Source organism: Camelus bactrianus, chromosome 1, assembly GCF_048773025.1.
Source record: "Camelus bactrianus isolate YW-2024 breed Bactrian camel chromosome 1, ASM4877302v1, whole genome shotgun sequence".
NCBI classification, from domain to species: domain Eukaryota; kingdom Metazoa; phylum Chordata; class Mammalia; order Artiodactyla; family Camelidae; genus Camelus; species Camelus bactrianus.
In genome coordinates, this window is record NC_133539.1 from 52,815,318 (window position 1) to 52,835,836 (window position 20,519).

At 41.5% G+C, this 20,519-nt stretch overlaps 1 protein-coding gene and 1 non-coding gene across 2 annotated transcripts in view; one reads left to right on the plus strand and one right to left on the minus strand.

Annotated features, from left to right (window-relative positions):
* Positions 1–20,519, plus strand: part of GAP43 (growth associated protein 43) — a 92,085-nt gene that overhangs the window by 52,747 nt on the left and 18,819 nt on the right. The window lies entirely within an intron of this gene.
* On the minus strand, positions 9,385–9,457 carry TRNAS-AGA (transfer RNA serine (anticodon AGA)). The gene has a single exon. It is a non-coding gene; the product is annotated as a tRNA-Ser (tRNA).

Below are 20,519 nucleotides of genomic sequence, written 5' to 3' on the forward strand. Positions count from 1 at the left end.
TTGATATGTGCTAAAAAGGTTTTTATATAATATGTGTTTCTAGAGCCAAATTATTTAGCAAAAAGAATAAATGCAGTTTCTGGAATGCTAATTATGTGTTTAAAAAAAAAAAGAAAGAAAGAAATTCCCAGCCCATGTTCCTGGAGTTGGAAAAATTCTTTACACTCCCCAGAACAAAATTTTCCTAAGGCCCAAGTAATCATCCATATTTTTAGCCCTCCAAAGGACAGATCCACTTCTACTGCTCTCTGTGTCATGTGTGAGATTTCCCAAGGATATTTACACTTATTTGGCAGGGTGCCTCATAAGCGGTTTTGATTTGATATGTGGTTTCAACCACTTCCCAAATTTATACACAACTCATAAAGAGTGAAAATTTGGGTTATGAAAGTCCATAAATGCTGTCCATAAAACATGGGCACCCTGTCAGCTACTCAGTGGCATGCTGCTTAAATACTGTTGATTATTAAGCATTTATGGAAACATTTTTATATTGCTAGAGTAATCATTTTTATTGGCTTTCCTTGACAACAATCCAGTGGCATTTGATAATATTTTCCTTTCCGCCTTTACATTCTGAGAATTAAGGCAAAGTAAATGGATATTCTGCCCACAGACAGTGACAAACTGATAGATTCCTAAAACCTCACCTTCACCTTAGCCTTGCAGTTATTTACCTTCCTTTTAAGGTGCTATGTTTTATCCCAGTTCCTGCATTTCCTCTTTATCAGTTTCTGATTATTGTCAGGAAACACCAACCAGGTCCTAGGACATTCTCTGTCCTGCACACCTACTAAAATAATGCCAAGGAAAGAATGTTGGACTCAGATAAGGAGACCAGGATCCTAACCTCAATATTTTTATTAATCAGATGTGGATCTTAGGAACGTCATTGGTTCTCTCTGAACTTCAGTTATCTCATCTTTAAGACGAGGACTAGGATAGTTGGTTTTTAAGTATTTTTCATTGTTGAAAATACACAGTTTCTAAAAAAATTACATAGTTTCTATAATAAGTAGCACTTAACGAGCATGTGTTAAGTGTCAGACCCTGTGCTGAGTGCTATGTGGAGATTATCCCATTTGATCATCAGAACCATACTGTGGTGTAAGTGCTGTAATTTCCTGTCCTGTTTTACAGATGAGGAATCTGAGGTTTAGCGAGATGGAGGCACCTAAACTTCAACAGCTGGCAAGTAGCTAAATCAAGAGCTGAACTCTGACAGCCTGATTACAGAGGTCATGTATTTAACCCTGACAGCCAGGAAGAAATGAGATGAGCGGGATGTCTAAGAACATCCCCTCATCCGTATGATCGGGTACTCCAGACTCTTGTCTGGGAATCACTAGCGATCGTATTTACAGACAGGTATCCAGTAACGAAGCATACTCCTTGGTCATAGTTTCCTCACAGCCCCATCACTCCAGAATTATTGGGAATATTAAACTAGTTCTGAAACTTGAGCTCTTAGTTTGAACATCCTTCAAATATTGTTTATTAGACTAAGAGAGCTATGAAGATCAGTTAGAATTAGTTGTTTTTAACGGGATCACTGCTGGCTCCATTAAACATGTCGGGAGAACAGAAATTTAGAAACTGAAATTTTCGGAGCTTAATCAGCTGAAAGTGATTTCATGTATTCTAGACAATTCCTGTCCTCAACTTAGCTTATCACAATTAGGATCTTTTAAGTTTCTAGTTTATATCTTGTTCCTCCTTTTTGGTGAGTGCATTTTCAAAGGACCCTGATACCTTTACATTTGTAACTAAAATAATGTAAAGAACTTAATCAGTAGGGCAGTGTGGAGAGCAATCACTATCTCGTCAAACAAAAACATTTAAGCAGACAATAGAGAAGAAGAGATGTGTTTTAGAGTCAAGAAATTCATACTGTGAGGCCTTTTATCCATTCTTTCATTACTCATGTTTAATAACTACTGTCACCTTATAAACCAATAAACAGGCATGTAAGTAACACCTCTGATTTTAAATGCTGAAACTACATTTGGAATTGAAAATCAAACAGTATTTCTTAAAATGTGGAATATTTTTCAGGTACTAATGCATATTCATCAAATTTTTTTCTCTTTTTTCTCTACATACATACATGCACACACACACACACACACACACACACACACACACATATACATATACACATAATTCCAAAAGGATTAAAAGGAGGAGGAGGAAGAACCAAGAGTAGCCAGAGTTACAGAAAGTCAGTCCATTTCGCTAAACATGGAGACAAAGCAGAGCACTTGATGTAATGGACTAGAAAGCACTGAGTGGTCATTCCTCTTATTTTGTCCTGACAATCATAGCTTCATTAAATAAAGAATGAAAAGCTTTCTGTAACCATTCATAAAAGGAAGGGAAGAAGGAAACCAGTAGTGCTGCTTAAAGCTACAAGACCGGAGCCCTTGACGATCTCCCAGGGCTGTGTGGTTTACAGCATGCGTAAAGAGGAGGGAGAGGTTTGAAAAGATGTGTAAGTTTTGCCAGCCCTCTTAGTCATGTTTGGATTTTGTGCCATAAGAAAGTGACTGGATCAGGTGCTGAACCTCAGAGCAATTCATATCATCAAGAAAATTTGAATCACTGCCTTCTTCAAAAAATCTTCAGCATTAATCTCACAGCTTGGCTTTCTAAGCAAATAATTTACTTCGAGGCTTATTTACAAGAATTTCCCATAAATAATTTTCACAACGATGATGAATAGCATCATGTTTTTAATAGATCCAGTATCTTATAGGAAGTACATAGTGCAAATGTTCTGTATTTTCAGCATAACAGACCAAACACTGCCTAAAATCAAGGGACCTAGGTTCTTGTTCAGATTCTGCTAATGATGTCAGGACAGCTCTTGGCACTCTGAGCCTAGTTCTAGCACCTGCCAAGTAAGTGTATTCAACTAGGTCTTCTCTGACTTCTAGCTTCAAAAGGCAAGTATGCAATGGTAGACGAGAGAGGGATTTTGAAGAGGGGGTATGTGGCCTCTTACTCAACCATTTTCACTTTCCCGTAGTCTCTTATTTTATAAACTATTAAATAGTGGGCTTAAGGGACAGGGCAGATAGTACAGAAGCCTGGATAGATAGGCAAAGATTTCAGGAAGAGACAGCACTAAGAAAGTTGACGGTTACAATGGAGGGTCAGGAGACTGCAAGGAAATCTCAATGAAATTTGCTAACCCAGCTTACACTTGAGATTTAAAATAAACAGTTGACAGTGATATTTTCTGATATGATTAGACACTTGCTTTTAACCTCCCTGGGATGGAAAACTACAGCAAGTGGTGGCTGTAATTTACTGTCAATAGTTATACTTTCTTCTTAGACTTAATTTATTATTAATTTATTTTTATACCTATCTTATTTCATGAAAATAATTAAAACAACTTCAACAGTATATAAAGCCTTGGATTCTTGTGTAGAGCAATAGATGCCTTTGGCAGACAATTGTGGTTGATAAGCTTTTTAAAAGATTTTGTCAGGAGACCATCATTAAAGTGTAAGAATTATATAAATAGGCCTAATCCTCCAATTCTCTTATTCACTCTACAGTCATAGGAATTGGCTCTTTGACCACCAGTGAAATTGGCTACCAGGCCTACGTGTCGGAATTGGGCTGCTGTACATCCCAGGAACAGGTGGTGTGAATGGTGCACAAGTTAGGTGCGATCGCTCAGCAGTTCTCACACATATTTTCAATCTTCAGACCACAAATTAAAGGATTTTGGAAGATAAATAATTATTTTTTGGGGGAAAAAATATACAGCTTTATTAAGATATCAATCACAGAACATGCAGTTCGCCTATTAAAAAATGTACAGTTCAATAGTTTTTAGTATATTTGCAGAGTTGTACAACCATCGCAACAATTTGAGAACATTTTTATTACCCCGCAAAGGAACTCTGTACCCACTAGCAATCAGTCACTTACTTTTCTTTCTTCCACCCCTATCTTAACCCCAGGCATTACTAATGTAACAGATGAAATACGTTAGTTCAATCATCTCACACCATTCTGTTCGGAATGGAAACTGCAGTATCTTCAGGGGAAAAGAAAGGACCCTAGGAGGGCTATTTGCCTTTCCTTATAAATCATGTTCAATATTAATGTTCTTTCCTGGAGGCATATATATGGTCAAGTAAGTCCGGAGGCTAGTTTTTTGTTAATATTTTTTTCCCAGTATGAGTTGGTAGAATATTTTGGATTTTGGAATAGAAACTAGAAACCACTCATCTAAATGGTCCCATCTGTGTGTGTGTCTCTCAGAGTGGAGACAATCATGCTTACAGCCCTGCAAGAATATTCTGTTTGCCTTGGGGTATGAAGAAGTGAAGAATATGATTCAGATATGCTCAAGCACTGTATCCGTGCCTATAGCGTACTTTTCTGCCAACTCACAAACACATATGGACACATACAAACACACACACACAGACTCAGTATGTAGCGAAAGGCCTGTCTAGGAGTTCAGGCCATCGGAGAAAGTCTGGAAGAACAATGAACTTCATGCTTTTTTCACTCTTCAGGTCAACAAGAAGTGAGGTGGGGAGTGGCTCCAGGCACCTCTCTCTGTCTCTTGGAGGGTGTGTGTGAACACTAACGCTCCTTTCGCTGCTGGTTGTGTTATTGAGATGTGTTTGTGGATCTACAGCGAGATGGAAAGAGTGAGGGGTTAGGACTAAGGCTACCTGTGATGAAATCTATAGTGGATGAAAATCAAAGCCTGCTTAGGCTAATTAAGGGGAGATAGTCCAGGAAGACTTCTTGGTGTAGTTACTGAGTCTTGAAGGACAAGATGTATCTAATAAAAAACGGTGTCTTTTATTTTTTAAAAAAAAGTTGAGAAACCACCTTTCATTCAAATTAACACTGAAATATAAATAATTTCATTCAAGTTGTAATTCAGCAGTAGCTTTTGAAGATTAACCCAGAGTGGGAAAAGCAGCGCCAGCATATGTGTTGTTTATTGTGGAATCCCCCGCGCCTTTTTCAGTGGGAAACAGAAGGCAACCAGTAAGTACTTGATGAATGAGTTAAGGATGAATGAACAATGTTATCACAGTAGAGAAAAATCCTAAGCTGACTTAAAAGACTAGATTCTAACCTTAATCTAATTCTAACTTTGGGCACGTAAATTATTTGAATTCTTTGAGCGTAAGCAGACCCTTTCATGAAACAAACATGTTGGACAGAGGATTTCAGAATCACTGCTATTTCTAAAGTAGCTCGACAGTGCCGTTACGACACATCCCAACCTTTCTGCTGATTCTAAGTGACAGGGGGAGGCAGACACTGGCTCAGGCAGAAAGCTGTGCTGCTGCCAACCTTTCTTCTGTTTTGGAAGCTGAATACGGAAGCTCATTGGGAAGTTCTGTGGTTACTCAGGGGCACACGTCACCCCCGAGGTAGCCAGAATTCAAACCACTGAGGGCTTCAGAGACCACGGTGAGCATTTTGCATTCTGTTCAGAAACATATTGAGAACTAGAGGAAACCAAAGCTGCTCCCTTCTGAAAGCAGGTGATTAATTTCATTTCAGCCCCACGAGTGACCTGTGTGTGGCTCTTGCCAGTGTGTGACAGGTACACCCAGGGAAGGAATGCTCTGCCAGGCTTCTTGGCTCCTTTTCCTCATCTGACATGTTTAAGTAATCTCTGCAAGGTGTTCCGAGTCTGCTGAACCTGCTGAGCCCCACTATAGGATGAATTGTTAATATGTTCCCAAACCCATGGTGTTGGGACAGAGACCAGAAAACAGGCTTTCCCTCTCCTGCTGCCCGTTCTCCTTTTCCGCAGTAGTGCAAACAGCATGCATGTACAGCTTGTGAGCCGTTCACACGGCAGGCCACAGGGGACGTTGGGCTGGGAGACTGAATAGACTTCTCCCCACATATAAACTGTAACTTGAAGCAACTCTCACGGATTTGATAAAAAGACAGAAAGGACTCCACTTTGTGAAACTGTGTCCAGTTCAATTTAAAGGGCTACGCAAGGCCAGGGTTTAGCAGTGTGGTTGCAGCCCTCTCCCCTCTGGTGTAATCAGATCCTCAGAGAGAGAAAAGCAGCCATGAAAGATGCTTGTCTCCCTCCTTCCTTCTCCTTTAGTGCAGATGGTTTAACTGTAGTAGGTGGGAGAGGAGAACCTGGCTTCTATTGGAAGACAGAAGCCAGTTTCCTCTTTCTAGCCAGTTTTTTTAAAAAAAGAAAAACAGAAGGTAAAAACCAAAGCAAAACCCTGTCACATTCTGATTAGCTGTTTGGGTATGCTTCCTTCCCAGTAGAAAAGTAGACACTTGAGGTGTACCAGTGTGTTTGTAGTGCTCTGAGAGTGGTCTGGCTAGAAGTTGGGTGCGGTTGTCAAATTACATACTGCTTTTGGAAAATCTATGAGGGGAAACCCTTCTCTGTTTTCCCAACATCCTGATAAAGCAGGTTTTTGCAAGAGTACCACACAATAAATGAAAAAATTGTTTTTCACATTCAGAACTAATCTGGATTTCTGGTTACATGCTTATCACATCAGGAGTCTCCACCAAAAGTTACATTTGACATTTGAGTTAGAACAAGCATTTATCACAGTTTGGGCATTATTAAATAATATTTCTCTTTCCCATTCTCTCCCTATATTTGTTTTGGTCATTGCCTGACCATTTGCCTTGAGGTATATGATGATTGTGACTATACATGGATACATATTGCAATTTTTTAAAAAAGCGTAAAAGATAAATCATTTGAGGTTGGTGGTATGGTTTTAATCAGATGTCTCCAGTGATGTGCTGGTAAACTGGCTCTCAACAAACAAACAAAAACCTACAAAACCCCAATTCAGAAAGCCCTGATTTGTAATGTTTGTTGTAAACACTCCCATCACGGCTGATTTCAGGCTACCAGTGTATTGTCACTGAACTCACAGTTGGGAAGTGATGCTAACGACTTGCTCTCAGTAGCCAACAGGAGTCAGCTCCATTGTATCCCAAATCAATATATTTTAATAATTTAATACACTTTACTTTTGGTAACTAAAATACCAGAACAATAATTATCAGTACCCAAACACATAAATACCAATTTATAACACCCACTTATATACATATATGGATGCCTTTAGAACTAGTTTTAATATCTGTAGTGATTTCTGTTGTGCATCGTACACTTATATAAAGGTTAAGAAAAAGGGTAAAGTTTAGAATTGTAAAAATTAGTACTGAAGGGATGGATGGATATCGCCTCAAAAGTGTGATCTGAGCTGCATCTTTTTAATGAATTGAAAGGCCTTTTATCTTTTCAGAGATGAGTGCAGCATTCAGACTGAATTGTGGCCATGGCTGGCTTTTCTAACTTCTAATGCAGAGGAGGGGTGACCTCTTTCCTTTCCTCAACGTAATTTTCAGTGAAATGATGCTTTTAATTCTAAGTGGAACATTGTGAAATGATGAATTGACAGGCAGTAGAATCAGATTAGTAATTATTAAAAAGTAAAGTTTTTAAAATTTTTAGCCTGGGCATCATTTGTTCAAGTAAGTCTCAAATATACATACTGAACCCTGGGCAGAGCTGAACTGTTTGAGAATGGTGGGGGAATGGAGATGCCTGGAGAGGCCCAGAAGTCCTTTTAACTCTGCTTCTATCCCTCGCCTCTAAATGGACCTTCTCTGGGCTCTGAAGGATAGTTTGAAATATACAAATTTAAGAAACTTCTCTTACTGACTTATTTCCACATGTGGCCAGAGAAATGGTCAAGTTGGACCTGAACCTGTCAGTCTCACTCACTGAAGCTGGTCTTCACAGTGAGTGTGGCTGACTACAGCCACGCTGATTAAGTAGTAAATTATGTATACTATTTAGAAGGTCAAAAAACTCCCCATCCCCATATTATAGTCCAATTGTTCGTCATAGATAGGTTTGGTCTGAGTAACCTCTAGGCACAGTGTCAGGTACATTAAACTATGTTCTATTTTATTTTGGTTCCAAGTAGTATGGAGGTCATGCAAAATTTATTTTATAAATAATATACTTTGTATATATTATTTATTTCTAAATAGCTTTATTTTATTTTTATTAGTAAAATTTTATTTTCTAAAGCCTTGTTTTAAAACCCTACATCAGTGAATTTTGGGTTGTTTTCCTTGGAGCCCTTAAATTTCCAGGGAGTAGCACCACGGAAGTGGTTTCTGGGAACTGGGTTGTCTTACAGAGGCCAGGTTGGTGGAGCTCTGGGTCCTCCACCATCCCATAATCCCCTATTCCTCCACTGACTATTTCTGGATCTTAGGAAAACTCTGGCATTTTAACTGATAATAATTGAAAATTATGTTGTAAACTTAAGGCCAACCTCAAAAGTCCTTGAGTTGTGGCGTGATTAAAACTCAACTGGGCGTGATTCAGAACTCAGCTTTTCATTCAGGCATCCACTCTATGCTCTGATTGAATTGTTCGTCTTACTAACTGATGATCTTCCCAGACATATTATAGGACTTGTCTAAATTCTGATTGTTCAAATTCAAGTAGAAATTGTTCGGATGGTTCATATTCTATAATCATTGATTTATAGTGCAAATTGTTTTAAAAAGAAAAAGAAGAAAGGAAGTTAGGTGACTCACCCAGGATTACTAACCAAGGCTAAATAAAATGACGACATCCATAGCTTCTGGGTCTTTAAGCAAAAGAAACAGATTAACAATGCAACAATATTTTTTATTTCTACTCCAATTGGCAACATAATTGTATAAACAAAACATTCACTCTGATGAGCTACCACTTAAGGAATTCCATCTATGTAATTTTGAAATATCCACAAAAATAAGATTTCTAGAAAGCTAAAGCCTAAAATCTGTCTCAAGAATTCTAAAAAATCCATCACCTTTCCTTCTTCCACTCACTCTGCAACCCCAGTGAATAATAGCTGTCTGTGCCTCTGTCTAAGAGGATACCAAAAAGGAAACACCGTGTGCAATAGAGTCAGAGATTAACATCCTAAATGTCACTTGAATGATTAATATCATGTCAAGAAACAGCCCACCTGGGTGAAAGGAGTAGATCCAATAACGGCACAATAATCTCAGGCTTAGGGTTAGAAAGGCTTTGACTTCTTATAATTTCCAACAGACTGCTTGAAGACCACTCATACAAAGTTACAGACTTATACCTATGCATACAAATACCCTATGCAAAACCTTTAAGCGCTTACCTTTGGAATGAAATCTCAATTATAACCATGGCCTACAAGGCCGCATTGACCCAACTTCGGCTTCTCTCTCTGATCATGTGTCCTACTCTTCTTCTCTCTTCCCCAGCGAGCCCACATTTCTTTTAATGTTTTCTTTTTTTTTTTTTAATGGGGTGGGGGTAGGTAATTAGGTTTATTTATTTAATGGAGGTACTGGTAATTGAACCCAGGACCTCGTGCATTCTAGGCATGCACTCTGCCACTGAGCTATACCCTCCCCTCCTCAGCCACATTTCTTAGGGTCTCCTGAACACACAGCTTGTTCCTATCTCAGGGCCATTGCATTTGCTTTCTCCCTTGGTCTTCCCATGGCTGCCTCTTAGCCCTGAGGTCTCCATTTGCATACCGTTTGCTCAGAGAAGGCGTTCTTGACCATTTGACCAGAACAGCACCACCCCTGCCAGCCCCAACAGTTCTACCACGTTATCCAATTTGTGTTCTTTGTATTACTCTTAGTGCCTAAAGTGATGTATTTATCAATCTTTCACTAGACTTTCCGTTTCCTGAAGGCAGGGGCTTGGCATCCTTCAGCAGGGTATTCCCAGTGCTCAGAATGGACCCCAGCACAGAGATAGTCCTTAATGGACATCACCGATTAACTCATAATGTGAATTTCCTCTGTGGAGGGACTTCTTTTCATATGTAGTTTGGGAATGTTGCCGCAAAACCGGCCTCTGCACCCCGAAGACGGATTGAGACTCGGAGGCCGAGTTTTGGGAGGATTAGAAAAGAACAGCTGTATTGCTTTGCCAGGCAGAGGGATGTCACAGCGGGCCCGTGCCTTAGAGGCTGGGGATCCATCCTGGAGTGGGAGGTCTTGAAGTCTTACAGAAAAAAACTGGATGGAACAGAAAAGGTGATAATCAGGTGCTTCGCAGGGTGCTGCTACATTCCGCTTAACCTCCATGAATCTCTCTGGTCCTGGGGGAACTGCAGAGGGTCTGTCCATTCTTCTGAGATTATCGTCCCATTACCTTCTTCCCCGGGCATAGCCTCTGGGTTAAAACTATTGTATTGAAGTTCGGAGGTTACTTAGCACAAAAGCAGTGAGGGGGAAAAAGCAAACTTCAGGGTTTCTTAGAAGGAATCAGCAGTTTTAGCATCAGGGAAGTTAGTTTGTTTCTTACTCCTTCAAGAAGTGGAATCATTTTATTTTTCAAATGTGAAGACCCACCAAAAAAGCTAAGAATTTTTTAGACAGGAGTATGATTTTATTGCTTACAGCCCAACTCTCATAGACTTTAATAAATCAGCAACCTCTTTTCCATGACCTATCACCCAGGCACCCAGACACTCTGCATCTGGGGGAGGCTGTTTGGCTCAGAAGGGAAACTGGTCAGAGTGTTAGAAGTTCGGGTCCCTAGGAAGCACCAGGTGGGGCGTGGGTGGCGGCTTTTTACTGAATAAAGAGGAAAGGTGAAAGAGAAGGGATGAAGAATGGAGTAGAAAATGGGAGAGGGAAACGGAAGAGGAAAAGTAGAAGAGGACAAGACGTGGAAGCTTCAGAGGAGGGAGAAAGAATAAAAAGAAGTAAGGAAAGAAGAGAAGGCAGAGAAGAGAAAGAAGCAGGAGCCTGAAGCCTGGGGAAAGCAGGACTGGCGGGGTGGTGACGGGGGCAGAGGAGAGGCACTGAGCACTGAGTGATGTGGGGTCCCTCTGCGGCTAGCATCCCCTGTGGAGTGAGCAGGACACTCTTACCTTCTTCTCTGGTAAGAGGGTAAGGTTTTCAGGTGTCCAGCACTCTATTCTTGACTTCACAAATAGCAGGCCCTAAAGGACTCCCTGGCAAGTGGATTTTCTGTCTCCGAGCAGATCTAAGTGGCAGATGGAGCCCGGCTCCCCAAGGAGAAGACACCCCCCACTACACACTCCACTCACTGTTGCTGGAACCCTTCTGCAGCATCAGTCCCCCAGCCAGTGCAGCCTCAGCAAAGCCACGGGCCCTGCCTCTGCTGGCACCCAGGCACAGAAAGAAGAGGCGAGGTGCGCTTCACTGCCCCACAAGTTTAAAAGGAGGCTTCTTTTCATCCTAATCATTCTGTATTCCAAGGCAGGTTTCAGAAACATTTTTTACTTTGAACGCATCCTAGGGAAAGAGTTTTGGAGTCACAGCATCCTGGGTTCTCCCCATGTGCCTTTCATGATTTGTTTAACTCCCCAGTCTCTTTATGCATAAGATGGAGATAATAACATTGCCCTCAATAGTTGTTGTGAGGATTTAATAATGTAACGTATTAAAAGAACCTGATGCAGAGTAGGTCTTCAGAGAACATCATTCTGCTTTACCATTTTTTCTGATAACCTGAAATACTCCCCTCTTCCCATATGGAAATCCTCTGGACAGCTCTCCAAATTGGAGATAGTAAAAGCAGGGATCTTCTGTCATATTTTCATGCGTAAAATAGTTGGTGGAAAAGATTCTTTTGTCCAGTAAATAAATAACCACTTTTTTCTCTTTTTTTTTGGTGAACTAAAGTAACATATATCAGAGCATAAAGTACTACAAAAGAAAAGTGCATTACTTAATGGATACTGCAAGAGTTGACAGAGAATTGCAACAGCTGAGGATTTAGGCAGCTTCCTTCCTTGGAGGACTGCAGTGCAAGGGGAAGATCATAGACGTTGGCACTGGACTGCGTACGTCTGAATCAAAGGCTTTATACTACTAGCTCAGCATCAGTTTTGTCATCTGTGAAATCATATAGTATCTTTGCTGCTGAACTTGGTAGTTGCTGGTACTAAGTAGACCCCATGTAACGTGCCTACTATGATATTTTATTGAACACATAGTAAGATAGTAAGTGTCTAATAGAAAGTCACCATTGTTTCTGGTTTCTTTCAACAGAAGCTGTTGGGAAACTTTTTTTTCCCTTGGCACTACACCTCTGATTTTATAAAGAAAATGAATGGGCAAATAGGACATGTTTTATGGCCGGCAAGAGAGACACATAATGATTTGCAGTCTCTTCTGGGAGTCTGAGACTTTTCTATTTGTCTTACCTTGTAGCTCAGAAAGATTACAGGTCCTCACATTATCAGTAATGATGGAGCTTGGAAGTCAGCCAAGGCCACCAGGTAGTGATGTTAAGATTAATTTAGGCTCCATGTAATTGGTCCCTGAGAAACTGCCATCTAGGGATTCAATAGAAAATCTTGGGGTCCCTTAAGGGATATAGCTAATACACTTTTTCTAGGTAGATATCAGCTATAAATTGTTACATCTTGGATTTCAATCTTACAAACTTAGACCTACGAGGGAACTTAAAAATCTCCTATACCTGGGAACTGGGTGGTCTTCAGAAGGGGCCTTTAAACCTCTGAAATTATTTGCAACATGTTATACTGTGAGTGAACATGGATGATATTCCCATGACCTTGTCTTTCATCAGATACTCAGCTGGGACCATGACACACAAAGATTAAGATCCACTGTCCTCGAACACTCTCCAGGAGATGTTGTATTGTTGTGTATTTTAACGTAAGAGGAAACACGCTCTGGGATTCAGTTTGCATGGTCTGTCCGTGGTCACATAATGAGTTAGCTGCAGAAAAAAGGAGATAAACCTAGATGTCCCAAGACTGTCTTTACTTATTAATATGCATAACTTCCATACTGCACTAGGCACTGTGGGGGATACAGACACATAATAGTGAATACCTGTTGTCATGGAAGTTGCAATCTGGCTGAGAAAAAAAATAGGAATCTTAAAAAAAATCCAAGACCAGTCAAGACCAATATAAGTAAGTGCATGCTTGCAGGCTGCAAATTGTGATTGCAAAGAAGGAATTCAGAGGTCAGGATGATGGGTAGGGGCCAAAGGAAAGAAATGAACATCATTATGGAGTGTTGGTGAAGATTCTGGTCCAGTCACTCATGTCAGTGTGGGAAGGTGGGTTATACTGGGCCTGCTTATTAAAAAGCCTTAACGTGGTTAGAGGACTTCATTCTTCGTGCAGCAGTTAATAGAGGGAGAATCGAGGGTGACTGAAGTTTTTACTTTATTGTAATATTTTTGCTCCAAGAATGCTCTGATGTTTCTACAAGGTCTACGCAAAGCAGTCTACACTTACTGATTCAGTTCAAAGACCAATAACAATTTTAGTTTATGCGTTAAAAGTGGCTTCAGTGAACAGCACTTAGACTGAGCTTTTAATCATTGCTAAAGGACGGAAAAAGAAAAAAAATGTCAGGACAGCTTAAAAGTAGAACCAATCACAGTAGGTTGTTCCAACCCTATTGCATCGCTCTGTCCCTTGCCCGCAGCCGTTTCTTCCTGGAGAGCGTCCTGACTTTGTCTTCCACCCAGGCTCCACGGCTGGGAACGGAATTACGCTGGTGCCCTCTGCTGGGGGGAGATGGGAAGTTCAGCAGGAAACAATGGTGTCCTGGTCTTTGCACCTAGGGGCTGAATAGGTGCTTCTGGGCCCACAGCAGCCTCCAGGCTGGATTCATTTAGTGCTATTTACGGGGCATACCAGTCAGGTATGGTCTGGCACCATGCCCAAATTCATTAACCAGAAGGAGTAATCAGATTTTTATTGTAAGGAGATTGTCAGCTAATTTTTAAAAGTAGTCCAAGGAAACACTCCCCTTTGACAGTTTGAGAGCTGGACACTCCTTTCACTGAACACAGTGCCATGACTCATGGTGGGTGGTCGCCATCGTGCTACCAAACAATACCTCCTGAGAGGCCAGTGAGACTCTGAGGCCATTTTTTAATCCTGTTCAATTATTATTTATTTATTTATTTTAATGACAGGAAAAGCACATTGATATTCATCACTGAATTCTTGGCTCAGCTAATCAGAATGAATGCCGTGGTGTTAAATTAGATTCTGAGCGTCTATTCGGGTGTTCCTGTAGTACCCTGCTCAGCTGACTTTTTGCTAGAGGTGAAAAAACATTCAGTTGTAATTAAGAAAGGGGTAGGGGAGTGCTGAGAAGGAGACCAAAGGAGAGAAGAGTTGTGAATTCTCCTGTGTGCAAATTGGAGGTGAACTTCTAAAATAAAATGATGGGGTGGGGGAGGAGAGCATGGATTATTTCCATCACACTATTATTTTATTTTATTTAGGATCAATAGCATGGACATGGAGGTCTGCCTCTGGTTTCCATAACAACCTGGCTTATTGAAAGACTGCCGGCTCCACAAATCCCCAATTATCAGCCTTGCAGGGCTTATTAATGGAGCTGAGGATCCCAGTGAGGCAGGCAGCTCATTGCTGGCACGTGCTTGGTGGGCCGGCGGGAGGGTGGAGGAGATGGGAAGGGGCTTTTGTGGTGAGACAGCAGCCATTTGTCCCCCTGTCACTGAGTGGGGTGCAAGGCATTCAGGAGACCATGTGAGCGTCTCCTGAAGCCTTGAGTGGCAGGGACAGCTGTTGTAGGCAGCCCAGAAATCGAAGTGGAGATTGTTATTTCCAGGCCCACCCCGAAGCCATTCATCTGGAATAAATCCATATGAATGTATCACACGCCCCGTATGTTTATTGAGCTCCTATAATTAATTGAGGCTTCCTCACAAAGACAATGGTGACTCTATATTTCTAATATTAACTCAAGCTTTAATTAACATGTGAAGCCAACCTAATGCATATTAGATAGCTTTGAATTACTCAGTCTTTGGTCTGGTGTTGGCTTATTAAGTCCTCACCATTGAATAACTGCAATAGCAACAATCATACTGACGATGATAACAATATAAACACCATTTACTTGTCTTGTGCCAGGCTCTCTGCTAAATGCTCTACGTAGGGTTTCTTGTTTAAGCCTCATAATAACCCAATGATGAGCAGCTTCATTGTCCCTTTTACTGAAGTAAGGGAACTTAGAGGACTTCTCTCAGGCCACATGGCTAGTGAGTGTGAATACATCGGAGTCTCATTTCTGCTCCCTGCATATAACTTCTTTTATTTTCCTCTTATTATTTAATTTGGATGGCCTCGAGACAGGAAAGGAATAGCATGTTTATAGTAAATTCTGTGTTCTCCAATGTGATTGGAGAATGGAACATTCTGGTTAATCAAATGTTTTGATTAATAATTGCCATCTGTGTCATTATTGAATTTCCAATTGGGAAAGGTTTGGGATATAATAAAATACAGACATTACAAGTATAGTAATCATAGTCATAAAATGCTTTAGGACTATTATACAGATGTCAATTTTTATTGTGATGCAAACATGTTCATTGATAAATATGTCTGTTTGACAGAATGCCAGATTTTTTTTTTTTGTAGCAGAGAAAGAGCAATGCCTGAACACTATGAATTTTATATATTTCAAAGTACTTTATGTGAACCACCACTGAAGTGCCATGTGATCAGAAAAAAATCTTTTGGGGTCTTTCAGAGTTAAAGGATATCAGTGCTTGGAAAACTTCAAACTCATTAAATACTCTGGATCCCTAGACTGTGTTTTTATTAAACCAGAACCTTACACTATGGAAAATGAAATACGATGCTCCCTTGAGGTGGTTCAATCCAAATCTATCATAAAGCACTATGACAGGAAATCCAGGTTGGCCGAATTTTCATCATAGCTGCTCAAACGATTTTTTTTATGCTTTTAGTCTCCAAAACCAACAATAGAACTTGTTCACAAGGACCCTGTCTTATCAAGGATTAAGAGAAGGGCTGTTTTATTTCGTACTTACTGAGCGTATCATCTAAGCTTTTTAGGCGTCTCATACTTCATAACACCTCTGTGAGGTAGGTACTATCTCTACTCTATAGATGGAGAAATTGAGGTGCAGAGAGCTTATACAACAGGCTCAGAGCATCCCCTCTGGGACATGGTGGGTTCTCAGTGTGAACTCAGGTTGTCCAGCCCTGAGTCTGTATTTCTAACCAGAGCTGTCTATATTCAGTGTGTCAAATCTGCGTCTTCCTAGTCTCTCTTAAATTCACAGCAGTCACACCTACCCTCCCAACCTTCTGCTGAAACAAATTTTGCCAAAGTCACAAATGACTTCCTCGTTGCTAAAATCCAGCACTCAGTTCTGTGGCCGCATCTTCTTTGACTTACCGTAGCATTTCATAGTTGATCATTTTCTACTCTTTGAAATATTTTAGTTACTGCTCTTCCAGCCTATTACTTATTCTTGACTTTTCTCCTGACACATTGACCATTCTCTTCCAGTGTCCCTTGCCCTTGCTTCTTCATCTCCTGTTTTCTAATTATTGGAGTCCCCACAGCTCAGTCTGGGGCTTCCTATTCTCTGTTACGTCTGGTCCTTTGGTGATCTCTCCCAGGTCACGGCTTCCAATACCGCCTACCACCTGGTGAACCCGTGTTCCACCTGTGGCCCAGACCTCTTTCCCCACTCCTGACAGCAGCTTACTCAACTTGTGTATCTAATAGGCACCTCAGACTAAACATTTTGAAACCAAAACTCCTGTCTTTTCTCCCTAAACCTGCTCCTTCTTGATTCTTCCTCGTCTCAGGAGATGGCAAGGCTGTCTTTTCCTGAGGCTCAGATCACATCTCTTGGAATTATCACCGACTTCTTTCTTTTCCAGTATTAAATCTGTCAGCAAATCTTGTTGGCTCCATGTTCAGTGTCTGTATCTAGAATCTGAGCACAATTCACTTTCTCTTGCACTCATCTGATGTCAATAAAAGCCAAGTTCTTAAAATGGCCACCAAGCCCTCCATGACTAACACACACATGGGTCCCCACTTGGAGTTCATCTTCTCCCTTTCTTGCTCTCTTCTAGCAATACTGTCTGTGCTACAGCTCCACCAACCACAAGTGCTCACGTCCAGGGCACTTGTACTACTGACCCTCTGCCTAGAAACGTCTCCCCTTTCAATGCTCATATAGTTCACCCTCTAACCTTCTTCAGCTCCTGTTCACACATCACCTCCTCAACGAGACTTTCTCTCATTCTCTCGTCTCCTTCCTGACCACCACCTAACATGCTATATATTTTACCTATTTATTTATAGAATATTTTAAGTCCCGTGACACATGAACAGGGTATTTTTTGTTTGTTTGTTTGTTTTATTGTTCTTTTGTGCACGGCTATATCCCCAGCAACTAGAACAGGTACAGAATACTCAATAGATGTGTGAGAAGGAAGATGCCTGCTTAGTCAAGCAGAGTAGCTGAGTCAGTCTCCACTCAGCACTTAGGTGGCAAAGATGCCCCTAAGCCACTCTCACATTCAGTTGGTTTTCTCCTCCTTGCCACTGAAAAAGCTTCCCCTCTGCCACCCGGACAGACATTCCCCCATCTTCCTTCGCCTTTGCAGTTCCTTGGTGACTCCTGTGGTTCTCACATGTAATGCCGTCCCTCCTAATGATTAGAAGATATTGGCAGCTGAGCAATGACTGTAACTGGGCACCAGGGGACCAGATCTGTGTCCTAGTCTTCCTGCTTTATAGTCACTCCCTACATGGAGCACAAGACATAGGGAAGAAAGTGGTTTCATCTCCCCATACAGAGGATGCATTTCTAAAAGAGAACCATTTTAGCAATTCCAAACCCCTGGGAATTCTGCCCTGACTGGAAATAGGTGATACAGACACATCTTTGCTTAGGAGTGAGCTGACTTTCTTCCAAGTTAAGTCATTAAATCAAGATCATAGAAGCTTTAATGTCTAATAAAGAATTTCTGGTGGATTAAAATGTTCTATTTACAAATTATAGTTAACTCAGTATTTACCTATTTGTCGCCCTTTTTGAGTATGTTGAATTTGCCTGCATGTTGATTGTAGCTCAACAGGATTGGAACATTTTTTCATACAAGAGCATTTCTTTGGAGGAACCACTGCATAAAAAATTACAGAATAAATACATGTGCATATATATGAATATATATGTGTGTGTATCTGTTGTTTTGATCACTCAGAGTCCAAGGATTAACTCTCATACCATCTATTAGCTTTGCACAATTAGAAAACAGTTTTATGACCCAGATAATGCCAATAAAACCAGCAGGTCCTCTGTTAGATTCTAGCTGTGGTGGGTAAGATTGCCTGAGTAAAGGCAAAACACTGTGAGACACACAATAAATCTAATTTGCATAGTTGTAGACAAACTTTGGTGAGAAAGGGCTGCTCTGCACTACCAAAGGGCCTGGAGGTCCCTGGGGGTGTATTTGGGTGTGGTGGTACTTGGTCAAGGAAGTGGAGTGGACAGATGTAGGTAGGGGGTGGGAGTGGGCACAAAATTAGGTGATGGGGAGTGGGGGGTTGGGGTGCCAGTGCTACTTAAAAATTCCCATCCAAAAGAAATGTGTGGTGGAAAGGGACCATGGATATGGCAAGCAACTGAAAAGCTTTAAAATCTATGGATTGGAAACCTCTGATGCCAGGCATCTGTGTATGAAAACAGCTAAGTCTGCATGGTGGATGAAGTGGCCCTGAACTGCTATCTCTTCATTTCTCACTCACTGTGCCCACCACCAGCCTCCTTTGTTTGAACCCGCAGCCCAACCCTCGCCGATGACAAGGGGAAGGGGGAGCAGCAGGAAGGGCGAACGCTTCAGGTACGAAGAGCTGTGATTAGTCTGCATTGCTGGGCGCCTGTGAAGGTGGCAGCCATTCTTGGGGACTGGAATTTCCCACTCCCGAGACTTCCTCGGGCAGTTGTTGATGGCGTGTGTTTACTGTGGAAAGCTTTGGTTGACTGAGGAAGTGCCTTGGCACCAGCAGGAGGCTGATGGGAATATAATCATTCCAGCTCAGCTATTCATCTTCAGCAACCTGTGTCCCGACACCTGCCGGGAATGGCAGATTTGTACCTTGTCACCACGTGTGGAATGTGCATGAGAAAAATGGTAACGAGGTTAATGCTCCCCTTCGCAGAGAGTTCTGTTTTCTCTCGTTCACTCCGGTGTTACTCCGACACTCTCTGCCATTACTCCCAACCTTCCTTCCTCTACCCCCCACCGCCAAGCTCCCACCAGGATCTCCTGAGAGTCGTTACTCCTCAGCCCATCAGCCAAAGTTGTGGGTTTCCATGGTTACCCGGCAGCTGGTGTCTAGACACTGAGAGATGCCTTGCAATTGAGCTTCGGATCTAGCTTCTGTCACACACACCCTCTCCTCCCACCTCCTCTTTCCTCCCATTTCCGCTGCATTTACAGCAGGCACTAATGCCAGCACAGGATGGAATTTCCTCTTGACAGGCCACTAAAGGAAGGAGGGGAAGAGAGAGGGTGAGAAACCCAAACTTGCTGTCCCGTCATATCAGTGAAGTGAGAAAACAACTGAAGTGACAGACCCAATGCGGCACGTTCTTTCCTCCTTAGGAAGGATTTTATTTAATTAAAATATTTTAGATTAGGAAACAGTGCCACTAGTCCTTTGGGAGCCATAAGCATCTTTAATAGCCAGTAAAAGCCTTTCAGGATATGGCTTCAGTGATGACACAGGGCTGGGGTAGAATCTGTTCACCATCTCTGAGCAATCAGTGTAATTTCTCTTTCCACGCTCTGGGGAGTCGCCCGCTCATACGCATTACTAGCTGGAGAGCTCTGGAGTGGGATACAGGCATATCCAAGGAAGGGCCTTCACAGTGACACCTCAGGTCTAGAAAAGGCAAGTTTAATCTCTCCCCTGTTTCTCCCGCAGCCAGGAGCTGGCCTGGCACTTGGAGATAGGCCTTAGTATTCTCCTGTTAACAGAAGCAGTTTCGTAGAACACCAGTGTCAGACTTCGTGTGATGGTTCAAGACACAGGACCGCCATAGTCACATCCGAACACAGACGAAGTATGGACATTGTCTAAACCACAAGTTGGCCAGATATTTCCCTAGCCTGGCTATATGAATGGTGATGCTTACCTCCGTCTTCCTTCTAGATAATATTTATTGAGATGCCCAGCCATAAAAGGACACCTGTTTCATTACAGCATCCAGTAAAGATTAAAGCTCTGCTTCCTTGACTCCACCTCTGCATCCCTTAGCACAAGCCTTTCTAAGCTAATTGGTCCTTTCTAACCCCCTCCGACTGCCGTGCCTCGCGGTTCCCATGGTGTGTGCTCTTCCTGCTGTTAGTAAACCCAGCTCTGTTCAACTATGGGTAGGTAGTCTTTTGCTAGACTTTACCATATAAAATTTCTTTCTACATTGTAATTTACACTCAAATTAGCTTCAGTAAAAAATTAGTTTTCTCCCACATTTTCTGAATATTTTCAGTACATCATCCCCACATTTATCACAGTTCTCCCTGAGTTCACCAATACTCCGTCTAAGCTCCCATAAAAATCTACCCTAGAAAACAAAATTAACTCCAATTTGTTTTTCCTGTCCCTAGTCTTTTCTAGTTTTT